This window comes from Eriocheir sinensis, chromosome 59 (genome assembly GCF_024679095.1).
Source record: "Eriocheir sinensis breed Jianghai 21 chromosome 59, ASM2467909v1, whole genome shotgun sequence".
Lineage (NCBI taxonomy): Eukaryota > Metazoa > Arthropoda > Malacostraca > Decapoda > Varunidae > Eriocheir > Eriocheir sinensis.
Window position 1 is genome coordinate 6,096,867 of NC_066567.1, and position 12,500 is coordinate 6,109,366.

Below are 12,500 nucleotides of genomic sequence, written 5' to 3' on the forward strand. Positions count from 1 at the left end.
GAAGAGGAAAGGGAGGAGAGGAAGGAGGAAAAAAAGAGAAAGAGAGGGAAAGATAGGAGGAAAACGAGGGGAAAATATGAAAGGTAGGTAAAAAAAAAAAGGGAAAGGAGAGGAAGAGTAGCAAGGGTGGAGCAGTAGAGGAGGAGGAGAGGAAGGGAAGGACGAGCAAAGATAGAAAAAAGAAAGAGGAAGAAGACAAGAGAAAAAAGAATAAAGATACGTAAAAAGAGGAAAGGGAGAGATAGAGGAGGAAAAATATAATTGGGGTAGAATAAGAACAGGAAAAAGGAAGGAAAAAGATAGGAAAACAAGAGGAAGAGGGAGAGATAAGAGGAAAAGAAAAGAAAAAGGGGGACATAGAATAAACGCAAGATCAATATAGTAAAGAGGTAGGAACGAATGAAGGAAGAGAGAGAAAGAAGGGAATGAGAGAGAAAGGGAGAGGGGAGAAAAAAGAAGACAATAAGAAAAGAAAGGACGGAGATTTTTTAAGATTAAGGAAAGAGAAAAAAAGGGAAAAAGATGGAAAAGGAGAAGAGGAAAATAAAAAATGAAGGAGAGGAAGAAGAATTGAAGGAAAAAGGGAAGGAAGGGAAGGTACAAAAAGAGTAAAGATAAGAAGAAAGGAAGATAGGAATAAAGGGAGAGTAAAGAAGGAAGACAGGAAGGAATAATAAAGGGAGGGGAGCGAAGGGAAGACAAGGAGGAAAAGGATAAAAGAGAGGACGAAAAGATGAGGAGAGAGACAGAAAAGGAATTTAATAAAGAAAAGAAATGGAGGAAAACAAAGAAAAAGGGGATGAAAAGCAAAGAAGGGAAGGGAATGGAGGAGGGAGAGGGAGAAGAAGGGAGGGGAATGGAGGAAAGAGAGGAAGAAAGAGAAGGGAGGGGAATGGAGGAAAGAGAGGAAGAAGGAGAAGGGAAGGGAATGGAGGAAAGAGAGGGAGAAGGAGAAGGGAAGGGAATGGAGGAAAGAGAGGGAGAAGGAGAAGGGAGGAAAGAGGGGGAGAAGGAGAAGGGAGGGGAATGGAGGATAAAGAGGGAGAAGGAGAAGGTAAGAAAGAGCGAAAGTGACATTCAAGTCCATCAACAAACCACCTTTAATGAAACGACGATAAGGTCTTTTTACACACACACACACACACACACACACACACACACACACACACACACACACACACACACACACACACACACACACACACACACACACACACACACACACACACACACACACACACACACACACACACTCACTCTCACTCTCTCTCTCTCTCTCTCTCTCTCTCACTTTTTTATTCCAATTTTTTTTTATTTTCATAATTGATTTTTTCCTTCAAATTTACATGTTAAAAGATTTCCTTCGTGTGTGTTTGTTTGTTTGCTTGTGTGTGTGTATGTGTGTGTGTGTGTGTGTGTGTGTGTGTGTGTGTGTGTGTGTGTGTGTGTGTGTGTGTGTGTGTGTTTGTGTCTGTCTGTCTGCTGTTTGTCTATGTTTATCCTCTGGTCTAGACTCCCCTTAATCTCTCTCTCTCTCTCTCTACAAAGGGACCGCAGTGTACGATTTTTACTATTTTCTCCTCCTCCTCCTCCTTTTCTTCCTCATTTTCTCTTTTCATGAAAACCGCAAACGGAAACTGTTAATGTGCCATATTTTGTGTGTGTGTGTGTGTGTGTGAGAGAGAGAGAGAGAGAGAGAGAGAGAGAGAGAGAGAGAGAGAGAGAGAGAGAGAGAGAGAGAGAGAGAGAGTTAAGTCAAATGAGCATGACAAATACTCTTATGTAAATTAACATCTAAGAGGCTAATGACACACACACACACACACACACACACACACACACACACACACACACACACACACACACAAGGTAAACTGTAGGTAAAGAAAATAAGATAAAGAAAGAAAATAAATGAGTAATAATTAAAATGAAGAAGAGGTGAATTTATATTTTGTTAAAAAGAGGAAAAGAAAAAGAGAAAATGAATAATCAGAGGAAAATATGATAATGATAATGATAAAGAGTATTTTGATAATTATAATAAGGTGAAGATAATGAAACGGAGAAATAAAGTATAATAAGGCTGAAAGCAGGAAATAATGATAAATAAAACTGATGATACTACTACTACTACTACTACTACTACTACTACTAATAATAATAATAATAATAATAATAATAATAATAATAATAATAATAATAATAATAGTCGGAATATTCCTTTAATAAGCCAAGTTTGTAATTAGGCAAGAGGATATTTTTCAGTATTTTTTGTGTGTTTTGGTTCATTATAATTACCGTCGAAATAAGAAAATTGGCAACTTGAGAGAGAGAGAGAGAGAGAGAGAGAGAGAGAGAGAGAGAGAGAGAGAGAGAGAGAGAGAGAGAGAGCGTTAATTACCTTTTAGAGCGAACACGTAAACTTTTCCTGCGTCCATGTATTCATTTCGTTAGCCAGTCATCAGTTGTGCGGAACTTTGCATCAGACGTTAATTTGCGGGCGAAAACACGAGACAACACGTACCAAACACGTCGAAACATGTAACACAGAGACAGGCAGACGAACAGATAAAAACACAGACAGACGTACAGAACAAGATACATCACGAACCAAACACAATGATACATGTAGCACAGAGAGGAAACCTTGTGGACATAAGGACAGACAGACAGACACACAGACAGGTAAGTAGGTATTTAGGTAGGTTGGTAGGTAGGCTGTAAGTTAGGAAGGAGTCAGACATACAGCACATTTAGACATTCGGAGAGACAGACAGACTGATACAGAGGGAGATATATACTGACAGATAGACAGACAGACAGACAGAATGATTGATAGGTCACAGTAAAATAGAGTTAAATTTTTATTCACCCTGTCTCACTTTCCATAAAAATATAAACCATATGAATAATCACTGAGAATAATGAACTTCAGAAAAAAACACTCATTTTTTATCCAACAAACAAGCAAACAAAAATAAACTTCCAATCATAATCACCGATATGGACAGGTAGACAGACAGGTATACACACACACACACACACACACACACACACACACACACACACACACACACACACTAACCCCCTCCCCCCCCCCACACACACCTATCATAATATCTGTTCAAACAAAATATTTCCTTTAATCTTCATAAGAGTGGTGATCTTCTCATTAATATTTAACTAGTGAAGTGTTCTATTCCCAGCATCGCGATAATAATAATGATAATAAAATAATCATAACAGTAATACACTAGACGAATTAACGAGCGCCAGGTATAAACGCCCCCGCCAGGTGTTCGTGTGCGGCAATTAAAAGTGTTAAGTAATTATGTGTGTGTGTGTGTGTGTGTGTTTGTGTGTGTGTGTGTGTGTGTGTGAGGCTGAAAAATATGAGCTTTGTTTATCGCCTTTGATCGTATTTATTATTATTATTATTATTATTATTATTATTATTATTATTATTATTATTATTGTTGTTGTTATTGCTGCTGTTGTTGTTGTTGTTGTTGTTATCATCATCGTTATTAAATCACTCGGTTCAAGCTGGCTATTGTAATGTAAATTTACTCTCTCTCTCTCTCTCTCTCTCTCTCTCTCTCTCTCTCTCTCTCTCAAGATATATAAATAAGTAAATAATAAAATCTACGGTACTAGCAAGCCATGGTTCATTTATTCTCTCTCTCTCTCTCTCTCTCTCTCTCTCTCTCTCTCGTACATCGCTGAGCCTCGCCAATAACTCTGATTATATCGCAGGTGAGCAAAGAGCAGGGTTGGGGGCAGGTGAGAGGGCGGACAGGTTGGATGGAAGGTAAACAGGTAGGCAAATAGGAGGTAAGGAAGGCATTGAGGGAGGAAGGGAGGAAGAGGTAAGGGGAGGGAAGTGGGTAGAGGACTGGAGATGAATTAATAAGGAAGGTAGGGAGAGATGTAAGGAAGGGAATAGGTAAGGAAGGGAAGGTGGATGGGTAAGGAAGGAAGGAAGGAAAGGGGATGAAAAATGTGAAGGTTAGAGCTTATTCCATTAGTTATATTGCTGTGTTTATGGGTGGAGAGAGAGAGAGAGAGAGAGAGAGAGAGAGAGAGAGAGAGAGAGAGAGAGAGAAGAAAAAAGAGAGAGCAGAAAGCATCTCATATTTCCACAACCACTGAATACAAACATTATATTTTTCCACCGTCCATTACATCACCACCTCTCAACAACCACCACCACCACCACAACAACAAAATCCTTTCAATCACCTGCGAATGGCTAATCACTCCGCTCTCCCTGTACGATAATTAACATCACACCTGCAGAGTTACCTGAGGCCAGACACCTGTAATCTAGTAATGTGAACTCACCTGACTGCGGGGGGAGGAGGAGGAGGAGGAAGAGAGAAGTGAAGAAGGAAGAATAAAAAGGCATAGAGGGTTAGAGGAAGACACATAATAAGAGAGAGAGAAATAAAGATAAATAGGAGGAGGAAAAAAGTTAACAAATACAAAGAAAGAAAGAGGGAGAGAAAAAGATAAATGAAATGAGGAAAAAAGTTAACAAAGACAAAGAAAGAAAGAGGGAGAGAAGACAAAAAAGGAGAGAAGACAAGGAAAGAAATAGGGAGAGAAAAAGAGAAAAAGAAGGTGGAAAAAATTAACAAAGACAAAGAAAGAGGAGGAGGAAAGGGAATAGAGGGAACTGGAATAAAGGAGAGTGATATAAGAGACGTGAGAAAGAGGTGAAGAGTTGAAGGGAATAAAGTGAGAGGTAAGAAACGGAAGGGAATAAGGAAGGGGAAATAAAAAGGGAATGAAAGGGAAAGGGTGGAGTGAGAGAGAAAAGGGAAAGAAGTGAGGGGACGAAGGAGACAAAAGGGAGAAGGGGGAAGAAGTAAGAGGAATAAGGAAAGGTAAAAAATAAAAGAGAATAAAAAGGGAAGGGAAGGGAAGGGTGAAATGAGGGAGGGAAGGGAGAGAGATGAAGGGAAGGAGGAGATAAAAGTGTGATAGGTGCGTCAAGAAGGGGAAGAGAGAAGAGGGGAAAAGGGAGAAGAAAAGGGGAAGGAAAGGGCAGTCTGCACTCTCTCTCTCTCTCTCTCTCCTTTGATCCTGAACATATGCTAGAAGAGGAATAAGTGTTTGTCTGTTTGTGATGTATTGATGTTGTGGTCCGCTGCTGCTGCTGATGATGATGATGATGAGGGTGGTGGTGGAGGTGGTGGTGGTGGTGATGGTGGTGGTGGTGGTGGTGGTGGTGAGGAAAACAAAGAGACAAATAGAAAGAAAAGGAGAGAGAGAGAATCTTTATCTCCCTCAAGGGTGTTTCTTGCCAGGTGCAAACAAATTATGTATTCCAAAGGTGAGAGGGAGGTGAGTTAGCTCTCTCTCTCTCTCTCGTTTTGCTTTTATTTTTCATTGCAGTAGTAGTAGTAGTAGTAGTAACAGTAGTAGTAGTAGTAGTAGTAGTAGTAGTAGTAGTAGTAGTAGTAGTAGTAATAGTAATGATAATAGTAATAATGATAATAGTAGTAATATTAATAATAAAAGTACTAATAATAACAATACCATGTCCGTTACCCTCGAGATTCATTACTTGATTGCAATTTCTTATACTGCACATCCTTGCCTGAGGTGTGTGTGTGTGTGTGTGTGTGTGTGTGTGTGTGAGAGAGAGAGAGAGAGAGAGATACTATCATCAACATAATTCCTCACCTTTTGCTCTCCTATTCACCCTCACATTAACTCCTTGACGTGGCTAATAAACTCTCTCTCTCTCTCTCTCTCTCTCTCTCTCTCTCTCTCTCTCTCCGTACCCATCTTTATCACACTTATGACCACTCTCACTTTCAAAAGTTTATCTTATCACACACACACACACACACACACAAACACAAACACACACACTTAGTATCCAAAAACAATTACAAACATTTTTTTCCTCTCTTTTTCTTCATTTATTTTTTGCCCTTCAGCTTCCTCCTTTACTACAAAAAAAAGGACAACCTTAGAAATACATGTTTATATATTCACTCGGATATTATTCTCTGATAATTTAATATATCTGAACTTTATCAATAATCAATCAATCACTAAAGTCAACGGGTATATCAAGATGCGAACTCTAACATATACCTGTGCATATATAACCTCAATCAATCAGTCAGTCAGTCAGTCAATTTTTCAGGTGTATCAGAATCAGAACTTTAACATCCCTTTCTCACCTGCCTTTTTCTCTTTCCACAGGTGAGTGATTTACCTGCATCCTCGCCTTACCTTCCTGCCGGTGATGCTGTGGGCTTGTGGGAACGGCAAAGAGGCTTACCAGGAGTGCTGTGCGCCAGGTAAGGCAAGAGGAGGAGGAGGATGAGGAGGAGGAGGAGAGTTTAAGAATAGAGGAGAGGATAAGTTGTGGAGTGGATAGGAAGAGAAGGAGAAAGGAGAAGGATGATGATGGGAAAGGAATGGGAAGAAGAGAAGAAAGAGGGAAATGGGAGAGAAAGGAGAGAAAGGAGAAGGAATGGGAGAAGAAGAGAGAGGAAGGTCTTAAGGATTCTGGCCCTGGTTAAGAAAGGAAGTTAATGAGGTAGGTACACACACACACACACACACACACACACACACACACACACACACACACACACACACACACACACACACACACACACACACACACGAGACATATAATCTTACTTATCTTAATCTTCATCTCAGATCTAAACTTATTTTTTCTGGTTAATTTTCGCAAACTTTTTCTACTACTAATACTAATACTAATACTAATACTACACTTAAGGATCCACACACGAGTCACGCCACACACTTATATTTTAAAATTCGCCTCACGTCAACACACACACACACACACACACACACACACACACACACGCACACGCACACACACACACACGCACAAACGCACACACTTCCAGATTAAGCCCAATTTAGACTCCTGTAGATCTTCATTTGTTGGGCCTGAGCTGTGTCCTTGCCAGGTGTGTGGGAGCGAGGCAGGTGTGTGGGAGAGAGATGCAGGCAGATGTTTAGCGCAATATCAGAGTTCAGGACAGGTGTGAAGCAGGTTTGTAAGGCAAGAAGATCAACATTTGTGGATGGTTGCAGGTGTAGGATGTCAGGTGTGTGGAGGAATACTGAAAGAACAGATGTGGAAGGTGTGCAAAGGTATGTGATGAAGGATAATTAAGGTAGGTGACAGGTGTATTGATTTGCATATGTGTAATTAGGCAAACAGGTGTGCAGAGGTAAAGGAATGCAGGTTTGTAAAGGAAAAAAGGAAGGAAGGACAGGTGTGGAAGTGTGGGAGTGGAGGTGTGTAAACAAACAAACACACAAACAAACAAACAAACAAACACATTCACATTCATAGTAGTAACAATATAAACTAAATTCGTATTATTAATCAGTCAGTCAGTCAGTCAGTCAGTCAATCACAATTAGTCAATCAGCCAGTCAATCAGTCAGTCAGTCAATCAATCAATTAGTCAGTCACTCAGTCAGTCAGTCAGTCAGTCAATATATCAGGTGTATCATAATCAGAACAACTCAGCCTTCCTTTCTCACCTGTTATTATTCGGATTATTATTATTATTATTATTATTATTATTATTATTATTATTATTATTATTATTATTATTATTATTATTATTATTATTATTATTATTATTATTACAACCACTCACTCCCGGCCAATGTTTATTTTGCAGGTCCGCGTCCCTCGTCGGCCCTCGCAGGTGAAGAGCGACTCACCTGCGAGCAATACACACCTGGCGGGGGATGAACGGCTCACCTGGGACGCCGCGGGGCAATCAACACACAGACAGGTAAGCAAAAAATGATACGCACAGACAGACTTAAACGGAAAAATATATATAGACGGAGACACGTAAATTTAGATGTGCAAGTAAACACACACACACACACACACACACACACACACACACACACACACACACACACACACACACACACACACACACACACACACACACACACACACACACACACACACACATAGGCAAACAAACAGATATACAGGCGGACAAACAGATGAAAGGACAGACAAACAGACAAATAAATAAACAAATAAACAAACAGGTAGACAGACAAAAGTAATGGGACAGATACACACAGACGGACACAGATGAATAGACAAACATTAAGAGACAGATAGATAAACAGACAGACAGATAGACAGGCAAACAGACAGATAGACAAAGTGAAAAAAAACAGAAAGAGATAAAGAAAACAGTGTATCTCTGAACTTTATACTTTTTTGCTGAGAGAGAGAGAGAGATCACCCTCGGATATTTATACACTCAGACAGGCAGTAAATCAGCGAAGAATGATGTATAAATCTCTCTCTCTCTCTCTCTCTCTCTCTCTCTCATTATGTATCCTTCTCCTTTTCTCCACATCTTTTTATTCTTCCTTCTTCGCCTCTCTTCTCCTCTTCCTATCTTCCTCTCTACCTATTTTTAACTTCATTCTTTTTTCCTTTTTTCAGTATTTTTTCTTTCTCTTACTCCTCCTCTTTTTCCTTCTCTTTTTCCTCTTCCTCTTCCTTCTCCTCCGTCACCTACTCCTCCGTTTCCTCATCCTCCTCCTCTTCTTCCTCTTCCTCCTCCTCCTCCTCCTCCTCCTCCTCCTCCTCCTTCTCTTCCTCCTCCTCTTCCTCCAAAACGTGAGAAAACATAAAACAAACGAAGACAGAAACATCAGCATCTTCACGGAAAACTATTTGTCTTGCAAGAAAAAAAAGGAAAAGAAGAAAGAGAAGGAAAAAATAGGCCAAGATGAAGTATATATATTTCTATTTGTTGTTGTTGTTTCATATTCTTCATGTTTTGTAGAATGAAAAAAAAAATAGCAGAGTTAGAAGCGCAATTATTATGAAGAAGAATTATAACCTTTTACTTTTTCTCGTTTTTTTTCCGCATTTGAAAAGATAAAGAAAGAGAATATGAAGTGAGAAAAATCATAAAAAAGAAAAATGGAAAAAGAGAAAAAAATATAAGAAAAGACCTTTGATACACTCATTAAATCGTCCTGAGTTTTCTTCTTAATATTTTCCTGTTAATTAATAGAAAAAAATACAGGAAAAAAGCGAAAGGAGGAATTAGAGAAAGGTAGAAGAAATGAGAGAAAAAGGAGGAGAAAGAGAATAAGAGAAAAAATAGAAGTTAAAGAGAAAGAAAGGGAGAAGGGAAAAGCAAGATGAAGGAAGGAGGAGGGGAAAAAAAGGAAAAAGAGAAAAAAATTTAAGTGAAAGAAAGAAAGGGAAAAAGGAAAAACAAGGAAATGGAAGAAGGAGGAGAAGAAAGACAAAGAGAAAGAAATTAAAGTTTAAGAGAAAGAAAGAGAGAAATGAGGAAACGGAAGAAGGAGAACAGAGAAAATAAGAGAAGGGAGTAGAGGAGAAAGAGCAAGAAAAGGAGAAGGGAAGAATTGGAAGTAGGAGGAGAAAGAAACGAAAAAGAGAAAGAAATGTAAGTGAAAGGAAAAGAAAGAGAGAAGAGAAAAGCGAGGGAATGAGAACAGGAGGAGATAGAAAAGAATAAGAGAAAGGAAATAGAGGTGAAAAAGAGAGAAAGTAAGGATGACAAATATACTCTCTCTCTCTCTCTCTCTCTCTCTCTCTCTCTCTCTCTCTCTCTCTCTCTCTCTCTCTCTCTCTCGTACTATTGTTTGCACGTATCGCTTTCACTTTTAGCTTCGCGCGATGGGAAAATAAGGAAGGAGGAGGAGGAGGAGGAGAAGGAGGAGGAGAAGGAGGAGGAGGAGGAGGAGGAGGAGGAGGAGGAGGAGGAGGAGGAGGAGGAGGAGAAGGGAAAATGACCAGAAGGATTAATTTTTCTTCTTGATTTGTTTATTTGTATATTTATTTTGAGATTTGTTTGTGTTGTTTATCTGTCTGTTTTTTTTTTATTTATTTAGCTATTTTTTTCTTTTTTCTTCTTTTTGTATTTTGTTTATTTCCTACTTTTCGCTTTTTTTTCAATATATTTATCTTCTTTTTTTATTTTATCTATCTTTCAATTTATTCCTATTCTTATTTCTCTCTGATCAAGCAACATTTTTTTTCCTTTTTTCCAGTTCATTTCTCCTCCATTTTATTTATCTTATTATTCATCTCAATATTTTCCTTTATTTCTTACAGTTTGTCTTTTTTTCACTTCATTTCCCATATTTCTTTTTTCCATCCTTCTTTTTACTGACAGAAGAAAAAAATCATGAGGAATTAAAGAAAGAATATCGAAAACTTTTCCTCGTTCTTTTCACTGACAGAAGAAAAGGATCATGAGTAGCTTAAGAAGGGATCAGAACCTTTTCCTGTACTGTTTGTTGGGGAAATAATAGTACGCGATTCTCTTACCTATTATAATCTTAGGTGTAGGTTGGGTGCATGGTGCTCTGTTCCCAAGCGTCCCTCCTTCCTTCCTTCCTTCTTTCTCTTCTTTTCATTTCCTTCCTGCTTCCTTCTCCCTTTCTCCCTGCCTTTGTTTATTTATTTCTTTATTCGTTTGTTCTTTTCTTCCTGTTTTTCTTTTTTTCATCGTTTTTTTCTATACTTTTATTTTCTATCCATTTCTTTTCATCATTTTTCTCCCCTTCCTTTATTTCTTTCTTCTTTTCTTTGTTGTTTTTCCTCCTACCGTCTTCCCTTCCTTACTTTCTCTCCTTCTTTTGTCCTGCCTTCCTTCCCTCTCTTCTCTTTTTTTCCTCCCTCCTCTTTCACCCTTTCTTGCTAACCCTTTTATTTCTTTATTCCTTTGTTCTTTTCCTTATTTTCTTTATTTTCTCGTTTTTTCTATACTTCTATCTTCTATCCATTTCTTTTTATCTTTATTTCCCCTTCCTTCCTTTCTTTCTTCTTTCTTTTCCTCGTTTCTTTTCCTCCTTCCATCCTTCCTTCCTTACTTTCTCTTCTTCTTTTTCCTTTCTTCCTTTCGCTCCCTTCTTCCTCTCTCCTTTATTTCCTTCCTTCCTGAATTTCTTCCCTGCAATACTTCTTCTCCCTTCCCTCCCTTATCTCCTCTCCTACATCATCTCCTCCTCCTCCTCCTTCTCTCCCTGTTTCCCTTTCGTTTTGTATGTAAACAGTCCTTCCCTCCTCCACCTTGCCATCAATCATGTCTTTTCCTCCTCCTCCTTCCCCTCCTCCTCTTCCTCCTGCTCCTCCTCCTCCTCCATCTTGCCACACCTGTCTACGGTTCACCTGTCTTTGGGGACGAGGTGACGACTGGCCAACCGGGTGTAACTTTCCCTTTCCTTTCCCTTCCCTTCCCTTCCTCTCCCTTCTTTTCCATCCACTTATTGACCTTCACTTCTTTTCCCTTGACTTTCCTTCACTTATATTATCTTTTCCTCCCTTTCTTCTTTTCCCTTACCTTTATTTACATTGTCTTTCCCTTCCTTTCACTTCAGTTTCATTCGTTTCCCTTCCATTCCCTTCCTTCCCTTCCCAACCCTTCCAGTCCCTTCTTTTCCCTTCACTGCGTTTCCCGTCCCCCTACTTTTTTTTATTTTTCTTTCCCTTTCTTCCCTTTCACTTCGTTTCCCTTTCCTTCAACTGTATTATCTTTCATTACCTTCCTTTCCTTACCTTCCCTTCGCTACTACTACTACTACTACTACTACTACTTACTACTACTACTACTACTATTACTACTACTACTACTACTACAACCACTACAACCATCACAGCCACTACACACACACACACACACACACACACACACACACACACACACACGTTTTGATGGCCCTGCCTCTCTTTGTGTCGCCACCTGTTTTATATTTGGAATGTATTAATATCCGCCGGTGTAGAGGCAATAAATACATTTGTATACATTTGAATAAACTAATTTAATCCCGTAACATCTGACGGCCGGCTTTTTATTTATTTTTTTTTTTGCTGTTTTTATTTGTATTTATTTTATTGGCTACAGGTTGATATCTAGGACTCTGATACCTCTTTATTTTTATTATTTATTTGGATCTTAATTTATTTGTTTGTTTGTGTATCTCTGAATTCATTGATCTGTTTATTAATTCATTTTAGTAAGTTTTTTTTTTTATCTTCATTATTTTCTTGAGGATTAGTTTCGACTTTTTAATTATCAAAATGTAGACCTTTTTCTCTTTTTTGTACTCTCTCTCTCTCTCTCTCTCTCTCTCTCTCTCTCTCTCTCTCTCTCTCTCATACACACATACACGGTTATATAAAATTTCCCATTCTCCAACCCACATACCTCGTTAACAGGAAGGAAGGAAGGAAGGAAAATTAGAGATAGGGAGTAAGGGAAGGAAGGAAGAAAAGGATAGGAAAAAAGGTAAAAGGTTAAGAAGAAAAGGAAAGGAGGCAGGAAAGAAAGAAGAAAGGATGAGAGGAAGGAAGGAAGAAAAGGGGAAAGAAAGAAAAGAGGAAGGTGAAAGAGAGGAAGGAAGGGAAGAAGAAAGAATAAAAAAAAAGAATGAAAGGATAGAGAGAAGGAAGAAACACA

The 12,500-nt window shown here is 38.8% G+C and overlaps 1 long non-coding RNA gene across 2 annotated transcripts in view; it reads left to right on the plus strand.

The window, feature by feature from the left end:
* Positions 1-12,500, plus strand: part of LOC126985438 (uncharacterized) — a 142,091-nt gene that overhangs the window by 122,150 nt on the left and 7,441 nt on the right. For both annotated transcript variants that reach the window (XR_007738716.1, XR_007738717.1), the window contains exons 5-6: positions 6,223-6,320; positions 7,701-7,817. This is a non-coding gene — a long non-coding RNA (uncharacterized LOC126985438). The remainder of the gene's footprint in view (positions 1-6,222; positions 6,321-7,700; positions 7,818-12,500) is intronic.